Source organism: Myotis myotis, unplaced genomic scaffold (genome assembly GCF_014108235.1).
Source record: "Myotis myotis isolate mMyoMyo1 unplaced genomic scaffold, mMyoMyo1.p scaffold_m19_p_7, whole genome shotgun sequence".
In the NCBI taxonomy this organism is placed as follows: Eukaryota; Metazoa; Chordata; class Mammalia; order Chiroptera; family Vespertilionidae; genus Myotis; species Myotis myotis.
Genome location: NW_023416379.1, coordinates 52,171,236 through 52,194,866, shown reverse-complemented (window position 1 = coordinate 52,194,866; position 23,631 = coordinate 52,171,236). Strand labels below are relative to the sequence as shown.

The 23,631-nt window shown below is 40.0% G+C and overlaps 1 protein-coding gene across 5 annotated transcripts in view; it reads right to left on the bottom strand.

The window, feature by feature from the left end:
* The window catches only part of BACH2 (BTB domain and CNC homolog 2), a 359,490-nt gene that overhangs the window by 248,270 nt on the left and 87,589 nt on the right, over positions 1-23,631 (bottom strand). For 4 of the 5 annotated variants that reach the window (XM_036316333.1, XM_036316330.1, XM_036316329.1 and 1 more), the window contains one exon: positions 20,408-20,520. The gene's annotated coding sequence lies outside the window, so the exon portion shown is untranslated. The remainder of the gene's footprint in view (positions 1-20,407; positions 20,521-23,631) is intronic. The other variant, XM_036316331.1, reaches the window with a different exon arrangement.

Sequence of the window (23,631 nt, the reverse complement as noted above, 5' to 3'; positions counted from 1 at the left end):
TAGAGGCAAAATGTACCAAACTTTCTATTGCACAATAGAATCTGTGTGTGGAAAGCACCCCCTAAACGGAAGTATCTGTCAAAGCAAAAATAAACCCAGTTAACAACATCTGAAAAATATATTGAGTGGGATTCATATTTCTCTCATTTGCTGCAGTACAGGCATATATTTAGTTTTTCAGTCCTGTTTAAGCACACACACACACACACACACACACACACACACACACACACTTTTCAAGTCAATCTACAAAACTCTGATGGAGAATAACCCACATTTTGTAGGAATAAAGTTCAGGAGGCCAGCTGAGTTCTCCCACTAGTTTCTTCTGAGGGGTTTACTTCTGCCAACTCACGGGTCACCAGGAGGCCAGGCCCACAGAGGACTCAGCTTGGCAGGAAAGAGGAATCGTTTGCATCTCTTCACATAGAGAAGGCTCATTCCACCCAAAGTCCTACAAGCCAGACCTATCAAATATATTTTCTAACAAGTATTACTTCCCAAAAGAGCATAAGACTGGGGCCTGATTATTGTTATTTTTTAATTAAAACGTTTACGGAAAGCCTACCATAGGTAGGATCTGTCCTATGTACTTTCACATCAGTGATTTCATCGAACTCTCACAATAAACCTTTGAAATAACTTTTGCATACATGTTAGAGCTGAGGATTCAGCTGAGGTCACGTGGTGGAAGGAGCAGCAGAGACTCGGAGAGAGCCCAATCCCCAGTGCTGAGGCCCGAGATCTCACTGGTGGGAAAATGTTAAATTCAGAAGTGCTGGCAGGGGACCATCACATCCTAGGTGGGTGTGATCAAACCTATGGACTTAGAATGTATGGGCAACATAACAGCTGCCAACTGGTCTGCAGGGCCAGGGACCTCTCTACCATTCTCAGGCTCCCCAACTCCTTTCGGTGGCTGCCACACAGACCAGCAGCCAGCTGCTTGCTTCTGACATTAACATGTCATCATTTCTAAAATGTTAAGTTTAGTTAACATTTATTTTGACTTTTGTTGATGGGATACCAAAAAATAGATGTGTCTGTGGATTACATTCTGGGAATTTTCCACACAGCTAATCTCGGCCATTTTTATGTTGATGTCTGAGAGTTTCAGTTTCAAGTGAAGATATTTTTCTGCCACTGTTCCTTGAAATTCAAATTTTGAGGGTGTTCATTATTTGGTACTTGGCCACTAATTTATTTATATCTATTAAACATACAAATATACATGGTATAATACCAAGTGCGCCATACTGCAAATGCATTCATGACTAAAAGACACACTGGTAATTTGTAAACCTATCCAGTAAAAACTAAGTCAAAGGACAGAGCTAATAATATTTTATACTATTTCTTCTGTTCCTTCTGAAAATTTTGATATAGTTACTTCATACTACCAATCTAGCTCAGACAACTCTAAAAAGTGACTTATACTCATGAGTTTCATCTTAAATATGTATAATAAGGACTGGTAATCCTAAAATAAAAACAATAATACAACAAAAGGAAGTTCTCTGAGTATGTTTTTAGCACTAATAAATAAAATCATATATATGTATACATACATATTTATTTCAGAGAGAGGAAGGGAGAGAAAGACAGAAACATCAATGAGAGAGAAACATTGATCAGCTGCCTCCTGCATGCTCCCTACTGGGGATCAAGCCTGCAACCAGGGCATGTGCCCTGACTGGGAATCGAACTGTGACCTCCTGGTGCATGGGACCACACTTAACCAACTAAGGCACACTGGCTGGGCTGATTACCCTCTTTTTACAAAGTGTCCAAAAAGAACAGAGCCAAGATGCTTAAACTTTAAACAAAGTTGAGAGGGTAAATGGTTGCAACACCACGCACACACACACACACGCACACACACACACACACACACACACACACACTTATATTAAGGAGTCAAAAGCAAATTTTTTAAATCCACCAACAGAAAAAGAGTAATACAATTGTTGGAGAGAAGTAATAATGTAGGGAAACATTATTGACTCTTGGACAGGCATATCTAAGCATCCAAGAAATGGTTTTGTTTGTTTTAATGCAATTGAGATTTTCTGGAAAGCAGCACATTGTTTTAATACAGTGAATGCATGAGTCACATTCAAGAGTGGCCTTCCATTGGATTCAAACTGAATAGCTGGATAGGGGATGCTACTTAATTTTTTTTATTCCCTACCCAAAGTGGGAGGTGCTAGATGCTTTTCTTATTCTCCCATCAGTTAATTTGCTGAGCAATTAGACCTTTGCTTCAGGAGGTTAATCTGCTGAGCCATGACACACGTGAGAAGGCTCTCTGGCAGGACACCATGCTAACCACGCTACAGGCACGACAGCACAAGAACTGAAGCAGAAGCAACTCTGTCCATCCCCTCACCTCTGAGCCTCTGCTTCCTGGCTGTGGGAATCATCTATTAACGCTGAACACCCTGTAGGTATTAACATTCCAAATGTATGAGAATCCAAATAAGAAAGTGCTATTTTATTTATTTATTTATTTATTTATTTATTTATTTATTTATTTATTTTTCTTTCTTTTAAACAAATTTTATTTTTTGATTATAGTTTACATTCAATATTATTTTGTGTTAGTTTTAGGTATACAGTATAGTGGTTAGATAATCGTATACTTTACAAAGTGGTCCCTGTGATATTTCAAGTACCTACTTGGCACTGTACATAGTTATTATGATGTTATTGACTATTAGTACAAATAAGCATCTTCACTATGCTGTACTTTACATCCCTATGACTATTTTGTGATCCCAATCTGTACTTCTTAATCCCTTCACCTTTTTCACCCAGTCCCCCAACCCCAAATCACTATGGCAATCACCATTGAGTCTCTGTATCTATGAGTCTGTTTCTATTTTATTTACTCATTTACTTTTTTCTTTAGATTACACATATAAGTGAAATCATATAGTACTTGCCTTTGTCTGACTTATTTGACTTAGCATAATACCCTCTAGGTCCATCCATGCTATCACAAATGGTAAAATTTCTTTATGTTTTTATGGCGGAGTAATAGTTCATTGTATAGATGTACCACACCTTTTTTATCCACTTGTTTATTGATGGGCACCTGGGTTGCTTCCATAGCTTGGCTGTTGTAAATAATACTGCAATGAGCTTAGGGGTGCATATATTCTAATTAGTGTTTTGGGTAAGAAAGTGCTATTTTAAATGATTATTTAAACTACCACTGCAGATAATTACAAGAAATGCCCAGGCCTGAAAACATGTTCATTCATCACCAACTTTTAACTGTTTATGTTTATCTGCTAATAAAAAGAATTTTGTCATCATCCACAAACATTTACTGAACACATGCCATACACAGAACACTCAGAGAACAGAGAAGCAGTTGTCTGCAATAAAAACACTGCAAGTTTCCCTGACATGTCATACTGCAGAAAGGAGATAGAATGCATGCATTTTCTTATCTATCCTGCCCATGGTAGCCTAATAAATAATACAATTTATTAAGAACTAGAATGCTAGCGTCTCTACAGACTCCAGAAATAATCTGGCCTATTGATTTTTCTTGTGTGCTGAAGCCCTGGAAAATCTGATATAAACTATCAACCATTCTCTCCAGAAAAATGCATCTGCACACCACATCCTGCACTCATTTCCAACCATTCTACAGCCACTCCTTGGAGGCAACCCAAGCTAAGGCACTAGGCCAGTGGTCGGCAAACTCATTAGTCAACAGAGCCAAATATCAACAGTACAACGATTGAAATTTCTTTTGAGAGCCAAATTTTTTAAACTTAAACTATATAGGTAAGTACACTGTTATTAACCTACCTATATAGTTTAAGTACTGTTGATATTTGGCGCCTCCCCCGCGCTGCGTATCCCGCGGCCGCCTGCGCCCTACCGACCGACACCCCCCACTTCTTCTAACGCCACTTCTTCAAAATAGACTCGCCCAGGCCGAAAACCGACTTCTACTCATGGGCCACAACGTTTCAATCGCACTGTACGTGTGTGCCCGCACGTGGTATTTTGTGGAAGAGCCACACTCAAGGTGCCAAAGAGCCGCACGTGGCTCGCAAGCCACGGTTTGCCGACCACTGCACTAGGCTAACAACTCCCGAGGTATCCCCACTGCTTCATCACACACACGGAGACACCACGTTTCACACAGGTGATGCGACTTGGCCCGTCACACAGCACGATCAGGAGCACAGTAAAGGGGGTGAAACTGAAAATGAATGCAGGCACCTCTCAACACCCTAAACCACCCTTTTCAGCAGAAGTCGGGCTTATTATTGTGTTGCTAAGAGAGGGGAGAAGGTGACATGTGTTGAGAGGAATATACCTACCTGCTATCCTAGGGTTCTAGCTGTGCTTCGCACTAGAAAACAGGCAGGTTTTCTTCATCTTTCCCTCAGGTCAGGCCCACCCACGGTTGAGGGCTGCATTTTTTTTTCTTTCTGTTTGCCTCATCAAATCAATAAAACCTGCATAATTTGGGCACATTCATAATGAGGGCAAGTGTGAGAGACTATGAATTAGAAACCAGTTTTCAGGAACCTCACTTGAATTCTAAAGAATGCTAAGTTAGTCACATAATGGTGTTTGGGAAGTATTCTGAATCACAGATGGCTCATTTATTTAGGAAGTGGTAGTCCACGAGGGTGTTAGCAAGTTTTCGAGACCTGCTTTAATGATTAGATGGAACTCATTTCCAACTACCACACTAATTTGTTCATTTGCAAATAGTTTGTTCTTTCAAGAACTAAAACATTCACCCAGGATGCTGCATTTACTTTTGGCTATCAAATTCATTTTATATATTTCAAATTTAATGCAGTAAATATTCTCATATGAGGCAATGCGGCAGAATGAACATGTACATGGGTTTGGGAATCAATAAATTCTAATTCCAATACTGGATTTCCTATATCCAAACATGTGATAATGGGCTCATTACTTAAGCATCTCTTGGGTTCCCCCATCTGTAAAGTGGGAATAGCACCACCTACTTTGCAAGTTGGCTGTGAGAATTAGCAATAATAAGATATATTGTAAAAGGAACTCATGCACTATCTGGCAAGCATAGGCACTCAATGAAATGGCAAAAGCTAAAATACAGGCATACTTCAAAGACTGTGGGTTCGGTTGCACACCACCGCAGTAAAGCAAATATGCTATCATAATAAGGCGAGTCACATGCATTTTTTGGTTTCCCAATGCACATAAAAGTTATGATTACACTATACTGTAGTCGATTAACTGTGCAATAGCATTATGTTTAAGAAGCAATGTACATACCTTAATTTAAAAATACTTTATTGCTAAAAAATGCTCATCATCATCTTAGCCTGTTGGAAAAATAACGCTGACAGACATGTTTGACTCAGGGTTGCCACAAACTTTCAACTTGTAAAAATGTCGTATCTGGGAAGCACAATACAGTGAAGTGCAATAAAATGAGATGTGCCTGTAATGATTATTTATCAAATTTCTACAAAGGATAAATTTCCTCCTAGACCCTTCTCTAAAATCTGAATTCATAACATCTAAATGAATGAGGATTTAATTCATTCTTAAAATGACTCAAATACTTGTTTTGTTTATTTTGACATATTAAAAACTACAACCAGTAAAAATTAAAAGGCCACTATTCAAATGACTATCTTTATTAAAATACTACTGCCAGGTTTCTTTGACCAAAAGGAAATCTATAGTACTATTCTTGGGTTTTAAGTTATTAGCTAACATCAGTGTTTTAAAGTATTCTACCAGGTGTACCGGTTAATAATGCGGATTTTGTAATCAAAGAAAACACGATAAAAGCCTAACCGACCAGCCGGTAGCTATGACGCGCAATGACCACCAGGGGGCAGACACTCAACGCAGGAGTTGCAGAGATCTGATGACTTGGCAGCTGCGGTTCTCGGGTGATGCACCTGGAACCAGAGAGGAGGGAGCCCGATTCTGGGGTGCGTCACCCGAGAACTGCCATCTCTTAATCCGGGACCCCTCAGGGGATGTCAGAGAGCCAGTTTTGGCTCGATCCCCACAGACCAGGCTGAGGGACCCCACTGGTGCACGAATCTGTGCACTGGGCCTCTAGTAGAGCAATAAAACTGCAAGAGAATGATTTTTTGACATGGAACTTCATGACTAAAGTCTTAAATTAAATATTATGGTTCAGTATTAATGTGTTTTCACACTGCCTACCCAGTTTTCAGAATGCACCTACTTATCCTTTTCAAATTGCTATCACTACCTCTTTCATGAGAAATTTCTTATAAATTACTGAAGCCAAAAATTTACAGTGGAAATTTTTTCCTGAGTCCTTTTTTAGAATACACCAATTCAGCAAGCAAATCTAAATAATTTTTAGTAGTTCTAAATGTAGAGAATTCATGACTTCTTACTGTTATTGAAAAGGAACATACAAAGCAATTATTCAGTCACTTATAAAACCCACGTTCAACTTTTGAAATAATGACTAACCTGATAGAAGAGACAAGACTTTATAATGAAACTAGAGGCCTGGTGCATGAAATTCATGCTCTGGGGGCGGGGGGGGGGGGAATCTCTCAGCCTGGCCTGTGCCCTCTCAGGGGAGCTCTCGGGGGATGTCCGACTGACGGCTTAGGCCTGCTCCCCACAGTCAGACATCCTTAATGCTGCCGCGAAGGCAGGAGAGGCTCTCGCCACTGCCACTGCCACCCGCCAGCCACGAGCCCAGCTTCTGGCTGAGCGGCACTCCCCCTGTGGGAGCGCACTGACCACCAGGGTTGAGCATCTGCCTCCTGGTGGTCAGTGTGCATCATAGCGACCTGTCATTCCACTGTTTAGTTGATTTGCATATTAGCCTTTTATTATATAGGATTCTAAAGTCTAGCCACTAGCGATAAACACAGCAGGTTATGTAATTGTCCTCTGCATTCACAATCCCCCCTCCCAGATGCACATCATTTTTCAGTAATAATAGAATATGTTACAAAGAAAAGTTAATGTACTGTAGGAAATCATCCTAACCACAAGCTAGATTTTTGGTGGAGGGTAAAACTTCTTTAATTTGGATTTCACTGGTTTCATAAGGAGAAAAAGTGCCCATTAATAGTGTAAATAAAATTCTCCTGAGAATATATTGGATTCTTCAGAAAACAAAACAGTAAGCCTTAGCACTCATTCACATATAAATCCTCGGAGTGTTCACTGAAAACCTTTCCTCGCCATGCCAGAATGGGATTTTCAAACTTGGATACGCTTAAAACCTATTTCAGTGCTCTGTGATGGGCATGCTCAGGAACACTGGCGACTTTTCCTAGAAAGATGGAGTAGCTCACGTGCACATGCATGTGTCTGGAGCCACTTAGCACAGTCACTATTCAACCAGAGACTTGCACACCCCTTGCACGCAGGGGGAACCATGTGACTCGTTCTCACCAATGGAATATGAAGAGAAAGTGTGTTGCATCACTCAGGGCTATGAGATTAAGAAGTGAGTGTTCCTTCTTCATGCTCTCTCTCCCTCCCACCAGCTGGATGCAGACAATCAGAGGCCTCAGAGGCATTCTGGGTTGCATTGGGTGTCCCCCCGACCCCCGCACCTCCCACCCACCCACCAAATTCCTATGTTGAGGTCCTAACCCTCAGGACCTCAGAAAGTGTCCTTATTTAGAAACAGGACCATTACCGATGTAATTAATTAAGATGATGTCATATAGGAATAGGGTGGGCCCTAATCCAATAGCATTGTTGTCCTAATAAAGAGGGGAAATTTGGACAGCAACAAGAACAGAGGGAAGACCATGTGAAGATACAGGGAGACCACCATCTACCAGCCAAGCAGAGAGGCCTGGAATAAAGCCTTTCTCACAGCCCACAGAAGGATCAACCCTGGCCAACTTTGGTCTTAGACTTCTAGCCTCTGGAACTATGAACAAAACCTTTGTTAGGTAAGGCCCCCAGGTGTGGTCCTTCATTACTAGATACCTAATATAGGTGGTAAGGCAGAAGATGGAGGATCCTGAGTTCAGGAAAGCCCTTCGCTGACCAGAAAGACCTACACTGGACTGACACTTGAGTAATAAAGCAAACTTTCATTCGTTCTAACAGCTAAATTACCTAATATGAGATTTAATTAATTTGCCTGGCAAATAATTGTTAAAATTATTTTACACCAAAAAAAAAAAAAAAAAAAAAAGGACCATGGTCACAATACATGTATTATCTGGGTAAACTTGTAAACTTTTAGGATAAAAAGGAACTTCAAGGAAAATTCGAGTTTATAGGAAGATATTTTAGGGTAATTACCCTAAATTCTCCCTAGGATACAAATTTACTCTCCTCTGCCAACAGAAGTAGAATTTCCTCAAGAATTTTGAATCAGCCATAATGTCAAGGTTGCTATACATAGTTCAAATCATGGTATCATTTACTTTTTTTTGTTTTTCAAATTCAGAAGAGCATTTCTCCCAAGTGGCCCACATGTGTAAAGTTACACTTGGGTTCTAAGGACAAGAATAATATGAGGTCCTAGGCTTTTCTGAAGTTCTCAGTTGATATTATTTTAATCAATCTGAAGAGAAGTCATTATGTGACATCTTCTGCCCTCAAATCTAGACCAAAAAAGTGCTTCCTTCATGATAGGGTAACTAATATGGAATGGATACATCGCTTTCCATTTTTTGATTGTTTTCTTTTCCCTTGCATGATGAAAAAGTAAAAGGAAAGATAACCCAGTGAAGACATAGAGTTGCAATTCACAATACCTCAACAAGCTGAGCTGGCAGCTGGGTTCCCCTGTGTATAGAAAAGCTAAGATGATTCGGGCTGAGCTCGGAGCCCAATTTAGATCACAGCATCTGGATGCAACACATGTGAGATGTGGCAGCAGGTTTCTAGGCCATGGCTGATCCAGGATGGAGACTGGAGACCTCTCACCATGTGGAGAAAGTGTGAGGGGGGGAGAGAAACCTCAGAGGTGTTTGGAGGAGCTGGCCACAGTCAGCCCACTCCAGGGGCCAGGTAACATCAGCACTTCCTGCAGCAGTAGGTGCTGGGAGGCCAAAGGTAAGTGGCCAGAGGATGACACTGAACATGCAGTCCCCTTGTCAGCTTCATTAGCTTCGTCACAGACAGCAAACATCCCTCAGCAATGACTTCTTTCCTGAACCGGACATTGTTCAGATTAAACTATGGGAATCTTGTAATACAATGGAAAACCTTAGAAATAATACAATGGAAAACCTTAGAAAGCAGCCCTTCCTGTTAAGATGGGTGCTTAACTTTGCTTTCTTTCAAAGAGAAAAACTAGGGTAATGGAAGGGGGAATTTTTTTAGTGCCTTTATTTTCTTGGTGAGGAGAAATAACAGCCACAGTAACTATAATATAAGCTACACAATAAAATCTAAAAAATACAGGGGGAAAATAGTAGCACAAAATCTTCCCGGCCCAATTCCATTTTCATCAGAATTCACCTTGCCCCTTTCCTTAATTTTCCTCGGTGTGATATATCCAGGACGTTGGCGATTTTGCAGCTATGGATTTTATGTACAAAAAAAAAAACCCTTCCCTGGCTGCTTTTCCTCACCTCCCCCCTCTGCAGTCTCTCTTCCTCTCTCTCCTCTGTGTCTCTTTGTTGTGAATGTCAGGGCTGTCAGTGTCACAGTCTGACATGATTAGAGTTTCTGACATTACACCAAGACGCAGACAGAGAGCAGGAGAGCAGGAAAGTGGGTGGAGGGGCTGGCGTTAGGATGCACAACCATTTAAAGACATCAAGGGGGAAAAAGAAACCCAACCTCCTTCTCTGAGGCTCCTTGATTACAAGGCAACTTATAAATCATCATGGACCATTCTCATTTATCCAATTAGTCTGTTTCCTCCTCCTGTGGAGATCCCTACGGTGTGGATCTCTAGCCTGTGAGATCAAAGTCAGTGGCTCCAGTAACAGATAAGACAGAATCCGTGATTCAGCAGTTTCCGAGGCTGGGAAGCGTGACAATCGGCGCATTTTGGGAAGATAGCACCAGTCCATTGCGAGTATCGATTCGCTGCACTTTGTCACTCTAATGATGTTATCTCATTAAAAGAGATAAATGCCCCACTGTTCTTCCAAGAGCATCTGCTTCTTACCCTCCTCTCTTTCTCAACAGCATGGCTCTCAGCAGCAGCACATTACAATCAAATTGAAATCCAATGCAAGGCTTGGCGCTGGCGCTGATTGCCAAGGCTTCTTTTTAATTGCTTTTTGCTACTCTCCACCCCCACAACTGATCCACGATGTCATCCATAGAAACAGCAATATAAAGAGAAACAGATGTAGAAACGGATCATAATAGGAAGCATTTATTGAGGGCCTATTATGTGAAGCTCCACCGTGTCAACATTTAACGTCTACAACAATCTTGTGAGCTAAACTGAACAATCCCTCCACTGCAAACGAAGACATGGGGCTTGAGGCTAAGGTGCTCTCTCATGATTACACAGGTAATGAGCGGCTGAGCAAAAACTGAATAAGGTTCCATCCAATGCAAGTTTTTTTTTTTTTTTTAAACCCCATTTTCATTCATGGAACAAGTAAGTAAATATGATTGCAACTTGATAAGAATAGGTGAGAAAACATAAAAGAAGGTGGCAATTATTCTTCATCCTGCTAAAACCCATGAACATAATGCCATAGGCAGAGGATTGGTTTTGTTTTAACAGATTTCTTATTAAATAAAAAAGGTAGCAATTTTCCATAATGAATGTTTTATACATTATTCCTTTGTGTATCAGGCCTCTAGAGTACACATTATTAAAGTCTATTAAAGTCTGTATTTAGCAGCATTACTAATGTGCCTTTTGGGGAAATTATTACAATGAAACCGCATCAGTCTTTCACAAAATTTCAATTGTTTAATATTCCTCTTCTGATCTTCAATACACAGGTCTATTTTTAGCTATAATCAGACCTTATCCAAAATGCCATAATCCCAGCTTAGAGCTGTCACAACAAATTGTTTATGGGTTGGAGTTAAAACATAACAAGAGACGCAGATATTACTAATTTAAACCTAACCTTTTTTTGTCATAACTCATTGCAGTTTGCCTACTGTTCTAATTAACAGGTGCTCTTTGCTCACTGGGACATATGATGACGCTTTACCTTTCTGGGTAGTGTTGGTTATCTTCATTAATTGCTTATATTTATATCTGAGACTAGCCTCTCAAGATAATGCCACTTTATTAAAGTCTGAAGGTGGTAAGACTTTTTATTTCATCTCATAAAAAACACACAAAAAAACCAGAAGAACATAAGCTGTGATTAATCAAATCTAAATGTTTTCATTTACACCTAAACGTTGTCATTTATAAAAGACGAGAAATATGTCTTCTGAACATTAACTGAGGAATTTCTGAAAAGTATGTAGTTTCAATATTCTACTCAGGCACCTCTCCTTCTCCATCTAGTACAATTATTTTCTCACATGAGTTTTTTTTTTTTAAATGAAGCCAATGATACATATATTTCCAAAAGTACAATGTTCTCTGAAAACCTCTTATAGAAAACAATAATGTTGGGCTTATTTTACAGAGACAAAAGATACAGGTAGCTGGAAAGAATATCAGAAAACAGCTATGTTATGAGGCTTTTGGGTCCCAAAAGGGAGGGGGGAAGCAACTGAAAGTATTAGGAACGAAAATTAAAAAGCTGGATTGGAGGCAATCTCTCCGTTACGTATGTCCCTTCCTACACAGCAATTCCACTGTTCAAGATGCTATGTTCACAAAATCAGGCCAACCAAGCCGATTGTTAATATTCTAAACATGGACAAGCCACAGATTAACTAAGTAGTCATGTTTCCAATCACCAATTCACAAAAACGGATGTAACGTTATATCCACCAAAGACTACTAATTGAGAGAAAAAGGGCAGAGTTGAGGACTTGGAAGACAGAAGCATTCCTCTGTGTGATGCACAAAGGGCAGAATCCACTGGCCCCTTTGTTACAGGGTCTCCGCCGGAACTCGCATCAAAGAGGTCGAAGCACACATCACGTGTCCAAGGGCTCGTCTAATTATGCCGTGGGGCTCTGTGGGCTTAGTTCAATACGGCCATACAGAATGAGAAGCCACTTGCTCGGCCAACACTCAATTAAGGCTCCACATGAATGCTGGCGTGAGACGTTTGTCAATTTTAAAAAATGCAAAACTTGTTTTAGTCAAGAATATCCTAGGCACTCCTCTTTAAATCCTCAAGAAAGAAGGATGGACAAGATTTCTAAACCAACCATCACAACAGGTGTGAAGTGCCACTAAAAAGAACAGAATGAGACCGCATGTCCTCTTTCCTCCAAGTGAAACCTGTTTTATGGTCAGGAACTGTGGCCACATTTCACAGAGCTTATCATGATTCACAGCGAGGTCACTCAGATGTGAAGTTATATCATAGTCATGTCAAAACATATCCCTTCTGCGGCTCTGGGGTCATTATGGTCTTAAACCGAAAGTCCAGCTTTTCTACACGGAAGCCCTAATTTACCTTTGCCCTGTTCAGACTCTCCATCTTTTTTGACGGGATCAGAACCTGTTAGGCCACTGACCCTTTCGCCTCAAACCAAGGCACCGCCATGTCTGTGTGAATACTGCAGGGGGTGCACAGGGTCTCAGAGCTGACTTCCAGGTGCTCTATCACAGTTATTCATCTGATGCTCAAATTCTCTCTACAAAAAGACTCAGATTTTCAATTTATAACCTGAACCATGAAGACTGCTTCTCAGAGAAGTAGGCACCATCCACTGCTCCATCATGAGCTGCTCTGAGGTTCAAGGGTCAGTGTGTACACATGGGACCAACTAAATTTTGTTTCCGGTTGAGCAGAAAGGGGGAGAAGACTAAGGCTGAAATAGAGGCACTGATGGTGCTTCCATTGTAGAAATAACCATATAAAGAGATAATTCTACATAACTTAGGAAGTAATTCTCAAATAGTATGCATATGTTTTCTGTTTATTTACCCACACAAATACCATACAAACTATATACATGCACACATTTTAAAGACAAATGAGCATTCTCATATTCTGTTAATTCTTTTCAATTTGTCTTTTTCTCCATACTTCACACCAAATTGACCTATCTACTGGACTACATGGTTGGTTTTATTTTAAATCGGCACTCCCATACCTCTCAGAGAGAATGACAGTCTTGTATTCTTCTTAAAAATACACTGGATTTCCCAGTGTGATACCTATGGAAGAGACTAGAGATCTAACTTTGCCATTTCCATCCACCCTACATTCAGCAGGATTTGATTTACATGTAATATAGGAGTTACACTGGCCTTATGCCAAACATGTTCCACTTATCCTCACAAAATCTATATGAAAGTTTTAAAAAATAAGGACTAAGGCCAGTTTTTCCTTAAAGACGTAGAAGGTGAGAACAGATGTGCTACAATGCGGGGCACTCACTGCTGAGGGCTCAGGGCCCAGCTTCTTAGACTGAGGGCTGCCAAATACTGTAGACGCCAAATACAGGCACACTCTACTAGTAGCCAGTGGTTCTCAGACTCCTGTCTCAAGACAGACTTACAAATTATTGCAGACCCTAAAGAACTTCTGTTTATAGCAGTTATTTCTATCAATGCTTATCATTTTAAAAAGAAAAACCGAGGAACTTTGGAACACAAGCACACATCCCACCAGCCTTCACGGAAATAATGTCATTGCATGTAATGTAGCCTCTTGAAAAATTGTGTCATATCCTTGAGGAGAGTGAAAAAGGAAAATAATGTCTTGGTATTATTAGAAAAATAGTTTTGACCTTGCAGGTGGCCTGTGAATAGATCCCCCCAGGAGTTCCCAAATCATAGTTTGAGAACCACTGGTTTAAACCTGTACACATCAACAATGTCTTTAAACAGCTGAAAGAAGAAATGCCACATACTGAGTAAAAGGATATAATGTCCACTTAAAATTTTTTGAGCCAATGAATAAAGGACAGTACCTTCTCCTAGAACATTTCTCTACTTACTACTGCCCCCAACTCATCAATACATTAACATGTTCCTTTCTGGTAATATGTCAAATAGAAGAACTGCTGAGTCCAAATCTCTGTTTTAACCAAAGGCTCTGTCTCTTTTCTCTACCTGCCCATTAAATATCTTCACTAAATATCCAGTTGTGTTTACCTCAAATGTAAAACAGCTAAAATGCCTTTTTCCTGATTGTTAATGATATACACAATACTTATTATAGAAAAGTTGAAAACACAGAAAAATATTCTTTAAAAAAAGAAACAAATGCATGTCCCCACCCTCTGAGAAAGTCCCCGCAATATCCTGCCAGTCTTTGTATCACATTTATTTTAAAGATACAGTAAATCTTGCCCTGGCCGGATATTGCTTAGTTGGTTGGAGCATCATCCCATTCACCAGAAGGGTGTGGGCTCAATTCCCAGGCAGGGCATATACCTGGGTTGAAGGTTTGACCCCTGGTAGGGGAGCATAAAGGAGGCAAATGATCCAAGTTTCTTTCTCACATCAGTTTCTTTCTTTCTTTCTCTTTCTTTCTCATCCTCTCTCTAAAAAATCAATAAAAAACATATCCTCAAGTGAGGATTAAAAAAAAATACAGTGAAGCTCACATCTTAAAGCTAATTTGTCTTTTATTTTAAAACTAGAGGCCTGGTATACGAAATTCGTGCGCAGGTAGGGTCCCTAGGTCTGGCTGGTGATCAGGGCCAATCAGGGCAGGACCTTCCGGCTGCCGGCCGGGGCCTTCCTTTGTTCCACGCCACTCCCTGGTGGTCAGCGCATGTCATAGCGAGAGATAGAATGCCTGGTCTCCCGGTCAAACTCCTGAGGGAACACTCTGCATATTAGCCTTTTATATATACAGAAGATATAGTTTTTTTAGCATGAAAAAATGTACATTGTTAAAGAAAATTTACAAATACAAGCAAAAAAAAGATAATGCTCTTAATATTTTGATGTGTATCTGCAATCTTTATTCTGTGGGCAGACGTGTACCTTAAAAAGTGAAACAATAAACTGGTCATGTGGCTCAGTGGTTGAATGTTGACCTATGAATCAGCAGGTCACAGTTCGATTCCTGGTCAGAGTACATTCCTGGGTTGTGGGTTTGATCCTCAATAGGGGGTATACAGGAGGCAGCCTATCAATGATCATCTCTCATCATTGATGTTTCTATCTCTCCTTCACCCTTCCTCTCTGAAGTTAATAAAAAAGTATTTTTTAAAAAGTGAAACAATAATAAAACTGTACATATTGGTATATAACTTGCCATTTCACAGTATACAGGTGTCCCCCAAAATGTATACACACTTTGAATAATTATAAGGCAGTATTTATTAAAATACATTTCATTTTCAAAATGTAATAGAATCAGCTATTAAAGTATATATACATCTTCTGGGGGACACCCTGTATTTAGAACATCTTTTTATGTCATTAAATATCCCTTCATCCCTCCTTGGTATTTTTATTGTATGGCTGTACCATGGTTATTACCTTTGAAAAATTACTATTACAGCAATATGTGGTGAATGTCTTAGCTAAATTTTTTATACATTCCTTGACATTTCATTTGAGTAACTGTTCTAGAAATATAATTTCTGAATCAAAAGGTGAAACATGTTCTTTCACTGTTCATGAGAGAGCCCAATATTCCCATTCTTACCTTCACTGAGTACATTTTACAAATCCTCAATTGCATAGGTAGGGAAAACCATCTCATCATTTTAATTTGCATTTCTTTGATAACTGTCAAGGTTGAACATTTCCTTACATGTTATTTACTGATCATATTTCTTCCTTTTTATTGGTTTTATCTTTCTGTTCTTTGCCTATTTTCTGTCAGAATAATAATCTTTATCTTATTAATTGTAAGAACTCTTACTAAATTAGCTCAGTTAACTCTCTGTATTATATGTGGTAAATATTGTCCTGGTTTTGTCTTTGAGGATAGTTCAGAATGTCTTTTGATGAAAAGGAATTTTCAGGTTTTACATACATTTTCTTCCTTTATAATTTTTGCCACCAGAAATTAAGAAGGCCTTCTTTACTCCAAGGTCATTTAATACTTATTGTATTTTCTTTCCTGTCATAGTTTTTGGAGTGTGATATTTCTTCAAAGTCTGCCACAAGGGGGATTTGGCTGTGGCTTTTAGAAAAACAACAGTACAGCCTCACTAAATGCAGACTGGTCATTTGGTAAAACTACTAAGAGTATCCTCGGAAGAGGAAGAGAGAGATCTTATATGTTTATTCTTCACCAATTACTTATACTGCATCCAGTAGCTTTGTTAACCAACTCTTTCAGTGAAAGAAGTTTAAAATTGTCGGGGGGCGAGGGGGAGTTAACATAAGGTTTATGTTTTCATATTAAACCTCTTGGATTTGGTGACTCTCCTCACCTGGCCAGAACAGAAGCTTCCAATGGCAAAGACCTTTGTTTTGTTCACATGGTACACAGCATGCACTCGATAGATATGTGTTGGAGGAGCTGATATTTAGTCAAGTGGAGTTGTGTGCAGGCTATGTGTTGGGCAGGAGAGCCAGGGTAATGAGTTCTGGGCTTCACTGCCTTACATTAAAGAGGTGCAAAGTTTTAAAACTCACACACACACACACACACACACACACACACACACACACACACAACCTCCAAATGGAGGCAGTCAGTAAATTTCAGTTTTACTTTTTAGTTGACTGTAGAGATATTGATCTGAGTGTAAAGGTGAAAGTGCCTCAAACCTGGCACAGTAGGATATGGTGTCGAATACTGGAAACTATTCAGAGAAGAAAATTCTGTTGGGCAGATTTTAAGCAAAAACAGTGGCATCCACCCATCAAGAGAAATAAGAGACACCACTCTACTCCACTTCATGCTATGGCATTTGTCCAAAGCAATAACAATCAGATCTGGCTCTATTTGAACATAACAAGGAAGAAACAGTTTTCAGGAAGATTCATTTTCACTGTGGGAAGAGGAAGAGAAGCATTCTGTGTAATAACAGAAAAATCAATTATTTTTCAATCAGATGAAGTGTCCTCATAAATTCAAGACAGAGAACGCCATGTGATATGCCTTCATGGAAACGAGGACCACAAGGGAAAGAGTTTAGGATCCTACTTCGAAGGTTGCTGTTAGGAAGAGAGATTTTCCAAGAGTGGAACTCTGTCCCTGTTTGTGTGGGTTTGTTAGCCGACATCGTGGTATGTAATGAATGCACCTCATCCTGCCCAATTTGCCTCTCCCAAACCCCATCTTGTCCAACCTGCCTCCCGGTTGGCCATGACTTTTTAAATAACACACTAAAATCCTCTCTTTAAAGCATAATAACAAACAAACCCCAAACAATCCTTCTTACTAGCAAAAATTCACAATATATTACATGTGTAATGTAATATATTTATACATATTAACAAGGGAATGGCCAAGAAAGTAGAAAGATGAAGACTTTTGACAAAATTTAAAGTTACATCCTAATGAGAAAGTTTTTAATCAATATGAAGATTGGAAAGTCAGCTCCTGAAAAAAGATCTAAGGAGAGTATGGAAGTTGGAAAGATGATCTTCAAGTCAGTATAAGGGCCAGGGAGAATGAGCACCCAGGAAAAATTTGTACACCACAATTTCTTCCACAACCCTTAAAGTCTGTTTACAGTATTAAAAAGGTGAATAACTAGGAAGGCATCTACTCTGTATAAACCTTATGTGCTGGAAATCAAACTGACATGCCCCGTGTACACTGGCCTTAGGGAATGACACAAGATTCCTGAGAAGCACTGCGCCAAGGGGATGCCCTCACTCTGTTCTCTGCCAGCACACAGGCACCAGCATGCCGGTGTCTGAGGGCCGAAGCTGCAGCCCTTCCAGGTGTGTTCTCACGCCCTGGCAAAGACAGAAGTTCAAGGGCAGCAGTTCACTGACTGTCAGGTTAGCCCTTTAAAGGAGTCAAACTGCCAACCCCTTGTGCCATGGGGGCCATGTGTGTGTTTTTTAGAGGTGTCGTCTCTGATTGACTCCAAAGGGAGCTGTTAATGCCTGGGATCCAAGGTGCCCTGGCACTTTCACAGAAATCACACTGAATCCCAGAACGCTGCGACCATCCCCCCATCCCGACACCTCCCAAACTGAAGTGTCCCATCAGCTAGCTGGGACTTGGGAAGGAAGGAGAGTTATTACAGTGTACCTCCAGGGAAGTGGAAAGTGCACAATTCGAAGGTCTCTAACTTTCTAGGAACAAATCGCCCTAGAAAAATCAATCATTCCCACAAAAATATTTCCTACATTCTAACTTACATACTCTAATTGATGAGATGATTCTCTAGTTTTATTTGTGCCAAGAAGATCTGTTTCCTTCCCTAGTCTTTGTTGAATGCCAAGAAAATCATAAGGAAAAATGCTGACCTGTGATGGGTACACATCATACTTAATCACCACTTTAAGTTAAAATACTGTAATATAAAATAACGTACTCGCTGGGCCACTTGGGCAGAACATAACTTCCCAAGCCACAGACACACCTACTGAGACACTTGAAATGGCTAAGGAGTCTGGTTCCCAGCTGTGTGGCAAGAGCCAAACCATGACATCAAGTCTTGAGTTGCCCTGGAGAAATGTAGGGCAGGGCTGTCATACTACATCGTGCTTGCTAATCGGAGCCTTCCCAAGCGTTGTCTTAGTTTCTCAGTACACCAAACTCTAGCAGAAGTCGTGGTTTGCAATTGCCACAATGATGAAACTCCTCTCATTCAAAACCTCCAATCATGATCTTCCAGTATTCCAACAGCTCACTTCTCAAAGGCTGCTTAAAGTAAGTATTGAAGCCAGTGTGTGTGTGTGTGTGTGTGTGTGTGTGTGTGTGAGCACAAGGTTTCCTTCTCTTTGGCTTGGCTCAGTTAAATGGAAACTTCTGGAAAAATAATTGTTTATTTTTTCCTGGTCTCTTCAGATGGGGTAAAGCAGCAGACACTGAGTAGGCCAAACAAATGGCTATGAGAAAAATTTCCCCTGGAAAGGGGTACTTAGTAAAAGAATCTCAATAAGGTAAATACGCTTTCTAAAAGCCTAGGGATTCCATAATACCTTTCTAAGAGCAAATCATGTAAAAGCACTGTCCAACTCTCACAACCCAGAGATAAGGTGATAAGGTAGCTCTTTTGCAGGCCTCCGAAATGTCTCTCCCTGATTTAAATCCTTCACTCGCTCTCAGAATGGAACCCCTCCCTCCTTCTCCAGCTCCTATCTGCCATCTTCCACCAGTGCGGTAGTTCTGAACCAGGGCTGTTTTTGTCCCCGCAAGGGGGACACTTTTGGTTATCACAACTGATGTGAGGAGAGGGGGATGCTACTAAACGTACTCCCGTGCAGAACACAGCCTCTCAGACACGGAGAATTACCTGGTCCTAATGTCTGCAGTGTTGAGGCTGAGACGTTCTGCCCCAGTTGTTCTGCCCTCTTTGTTGTTTTCTAAACACGCCAGACTTTCTCATATGCTTCTGACCCTAAACAGGTTGTTTCCTTTACCTGCCCTACTTCTAAGTCCAAAGAAATGACCATTTATCATCCAGGATCCAATTCAAAATGTCACCTCCTCTATACTGTCCTTTCCAGGTCCTCAAGAATCAGATGTTCCTTATTCTGCACCTCCAGAGCTTCTGGTACATGCTGCATTAGAACACCAGCCACTCTGCCCCCAAATGACCTGTCACCTGCTGAAGGCCCCATTCAGCGTTCGCCTCCAGAGTGCCCACCTGGTACTCAATCACTGCTTGCCGAACCAATCAGGGAATTAATGGAAATGTTGCAGAGGCACCGAAGAGTCTTTAGCAACAATGACTAAGGGATAACAGTGTCCCCAATATAAAAAAAAAACCCCAGCAAATATTTAATCAAATGCTTGCAATGTGGACAGGCACATATATTAAGCACTGGTGCACATATGAACTCATTTCATACATACAACAGGGAGGTAGGAGCCATTATCATCAATATTTTGCAAATGGGGAAACTGAGGCACAGAGACCCATAACACTTGTCCAAGGTCACTGAAGCTAGCATCTGAAAGAGCTGATCTTTAAACACAGGTAGTTTCATTCCAGAGTCTTAATCTTCCAATATTCATGTCAAGACAGTAATACTAATAACCAATATTTTGCAACTTAGAGGCCACAGGCAAACACAAGTGACACCTTCAGAGGACTGTACCACCATAGAGTGGCCACCAGCTCCTATGACCCTGGACTGTACGCATTGCTTTCTCAGGTCACACACTCTCCAAACTCTGGAATGCTTTGGGCAAGAGAAGTATCTCCTCACAACATAGAAAGACACCATGTATCCAGAAAACATCATGGTACCACAAAGAAGACACAAGTGATGATTCCTCAAAGAACATCTTACCTTGTTCATGCTGCAGGGCCTGAAGTGAGGGATCGGGCATGTCACAATGCGAGGCTGTCCCTGAAGATTCTCCTTGTTCCCGTAGAGCTCCCTTCCTGAAGCAGGCAGCTGCACTGCGAACACAGACAAAGGAGATCCATAAGCTGGTGCCCAGAAAGGCACAGAGCAGTTCTGTGTCCAGTGAGACTTTCTGCCGTGATGGCAATGCTCCATGACCACTATGGCCACAGGTGGCTACCGAGCACTGGAAATGTGGCTAGTGCACAGGGGAACGGAATCAATTCTACGGAATCTTAATGAAATTTAAAGGTAAACAGCCACATGCAGTTAGTGGCTACCATATTGGATGGTGCAGGTCTACAGAGTCAAATCAAGAGCCTTAAGGCCACGGATACTGAGCATACCAGTGGCCAAGGAAAAGCTGCATATTATATGCACAGAGAGACTGCAGATACACAGAGACAAGAACATTCACTCATTCAATAACTTTTTTCTGAGTACTTATTAGGTGTGGGCACTGCCAGAGAAGTCAGCGATTTAAGAGTTTGTAGTTCAGGCTTTGACTTTCTTAGGAAGGGAAAGGATCTAGTATATGAGCAGCACCTACTGTGTACCTTGAGCTCAATGGCTTCCCTGCTGCCCACAAAACCTAAAGGAACGGCCAGGTATTTGCTGGAGCCTGACTGTATCGTTGCCAGGATGAACAGATAACAGAATCTACCACAGAGCTCCTTGGGAGGCAGCATCCCATCAGGCAAATCAGGGGGGCAGTTTTCCAAGGGCCAAGTGAACCAGACGATCCAGTTCCCCCTCAAATGGAATAAGGGTCCACGTTTTTATCCATGCTGTTGGTTCATTAGGTAGGTTTTTTAATTTACTTGAATTAAATTTTAGGGTAAAACAGTTATTGTATGTGTTAGGGTCACCGAAGGAGGAACGCACGAGGCCAAAGTGGTAGAGAAATTCTCTGGGTGGGTCCTGAGGGAAAGATAATGGTCTTAGCAAGTGGAATGTGGTCTAAGCCAAAGGGCATGTTGGGTGAAGTGGTCTAAAGGTCAGTTTCCAGGAGAGGGGCAATTTATTCAATTATTTGATCAGACCTGACAGTATGATTCCAGGGTTCTTAATTTGTCAAACATTAAGGAAAATAATTAATACAATAATAAATAAAATATCTTTGACTACGTAACTAGACTTGTAGCCAATTTTGTTGAAAAATATTTTATGGTTGGATTTGAGAGGAGAATATAACACTATAAGGTTTCTTATAATCACCTTATTACTGTTATTTTTTTTAAGACTGCATCTATCTGAACCTTTCCATAAACACTGGAATTGGAGGTTTGAATGGAACTACAGTGCTTTAAAAAATCTATTCTTTTTAATTATAATATAATAACAATATTGAAAATGTTCAATAGGAAAAGGACAAAAGACTCATAATCCCACTGGCTCACCATAATCACCTCTAGTTTTTAGCAATCATCCTTGCTCTGTTGGAGAACGGTTTGAGGCCCGTGCATATCTGCTAACGGAGTCAAGGACACAGAGAGGTCAAAGATATTAATATCTTTCATCATTAAGAAAATAATTTTGCAGTTTAGATTTTCAAAAGATAAACTTCTACTCTGCACATTACTATTCTGTGAGCATATTATTATTGAATTCCTTTTATAAATAAGACAGGGACAGAAAATTGCAGGTCACTCCCTGGCTATTTGAGACACATAGAATCCAAAGAAAATACCCCATTCAGTCATAGCAATAACATTTTTTAACAATGATGTACAACATGGGAGAGACCCTGGAATTTCACTTTGTAGCTTAAATACAACTAAACACCCCTTTATGCAAATGATGCCATTGTTTCAAAATCAAGAAAATTCAATATCTAATTCTAACCAAACTTAAATTGACTGACAAAATAGCATGCTTTTACTCTTAATTTTCCAGAAGCAGATGCTAATGAATTTCTGCATTTTAAAGTAGAACTTCATAAATGTTGTTTCCTTTTAAATATATGTATTTGATTCACTTAAAAGCTATGGCCCAGCAAGTAACTGGGAAGTTTGTCCAAAAGCCTTGTAGAGATGCCTGATGTCAGAATTCCATTCAAATGTACACATTGGTATCAACACAGGAAAGGTGGGCACACGAAGATAATAATAAACAGACAAGAATTCTTGGTATAACTCCCCCAAGGAAATTCCACCCAGCTCCAGTGATGCCACAATCCCCATGCCCTCAGAACATGGGTATATAGATTGCACTAAACTAATTATGGATCCTTCTCCTTGCCCCTCCACACCACACCAAGTGTTCTTAGGTCATTTTCATGTTTGTTGGTCCTATGTCAAAGTCAAGACTAAAAAACTCAGACTAATATTGAGGGCAATATTAGGTCACATAAATTTCTCAATAAATATTATGAATAGATTTTTTTCTTTGCTCTCACAGAGCCTAAGATGATGTAGATGCTTCATGTAGGTCTTCAAAACAATGTTGATTATCAGATTGCCTTCCGGTTTCTTTTTAAAGGCAAATCTTTTAATGTCCAGGATGGTAAAATTTTTAAGGATATTAAGAATATCTTACAGCTGTACAGTGCTCGAAATTGTATAATGCACTTTATCAATTAGTACTGATATCAATCTGAGTGGTAGTTTTCTTAATTAAGAAGCTAGATACATGGAGGGGAGCAAAAAGGGAGAAAATGAGATACATCTGTAATACTGTCAACAATAAAATTAAAAATAGGGACAATAAGCTAGTTTTAGAATAACAAACTTTTGTTTCCGCATACAAACTTATATCTCATAGATCAGTTTTCATGCCTTTTTTAATACACAGTAACTTTTCTTTTCAATTCTACATTAAAGTGTAATTTTTTTGATGTTACTTTAAGTTATTCTAAGGGACTCAAATTTAAATATAAATGTTTATGGTACTCTGCAAATAACCAAAGTGACAATCAGATGATAGAAATTTCTGTACAGGGCTAAATTTCTATGTACATATAAAATGGTAACCATGTAAAAGTTTCTTTTGATGCATAATTCTTATGGGCAGTAGGCAATTTCAGTCATTAAAATGTAAAAAGGGGGGGAAAATCCTGCAAAGATACAAAAAAAAGGAGCTAGATACAGAGAGGAAAAAGAATTCTTAGTTATGCTGGAATAGACACTGGGCTAGAAATGACTTCAAGATACTATAGAATTAAAATA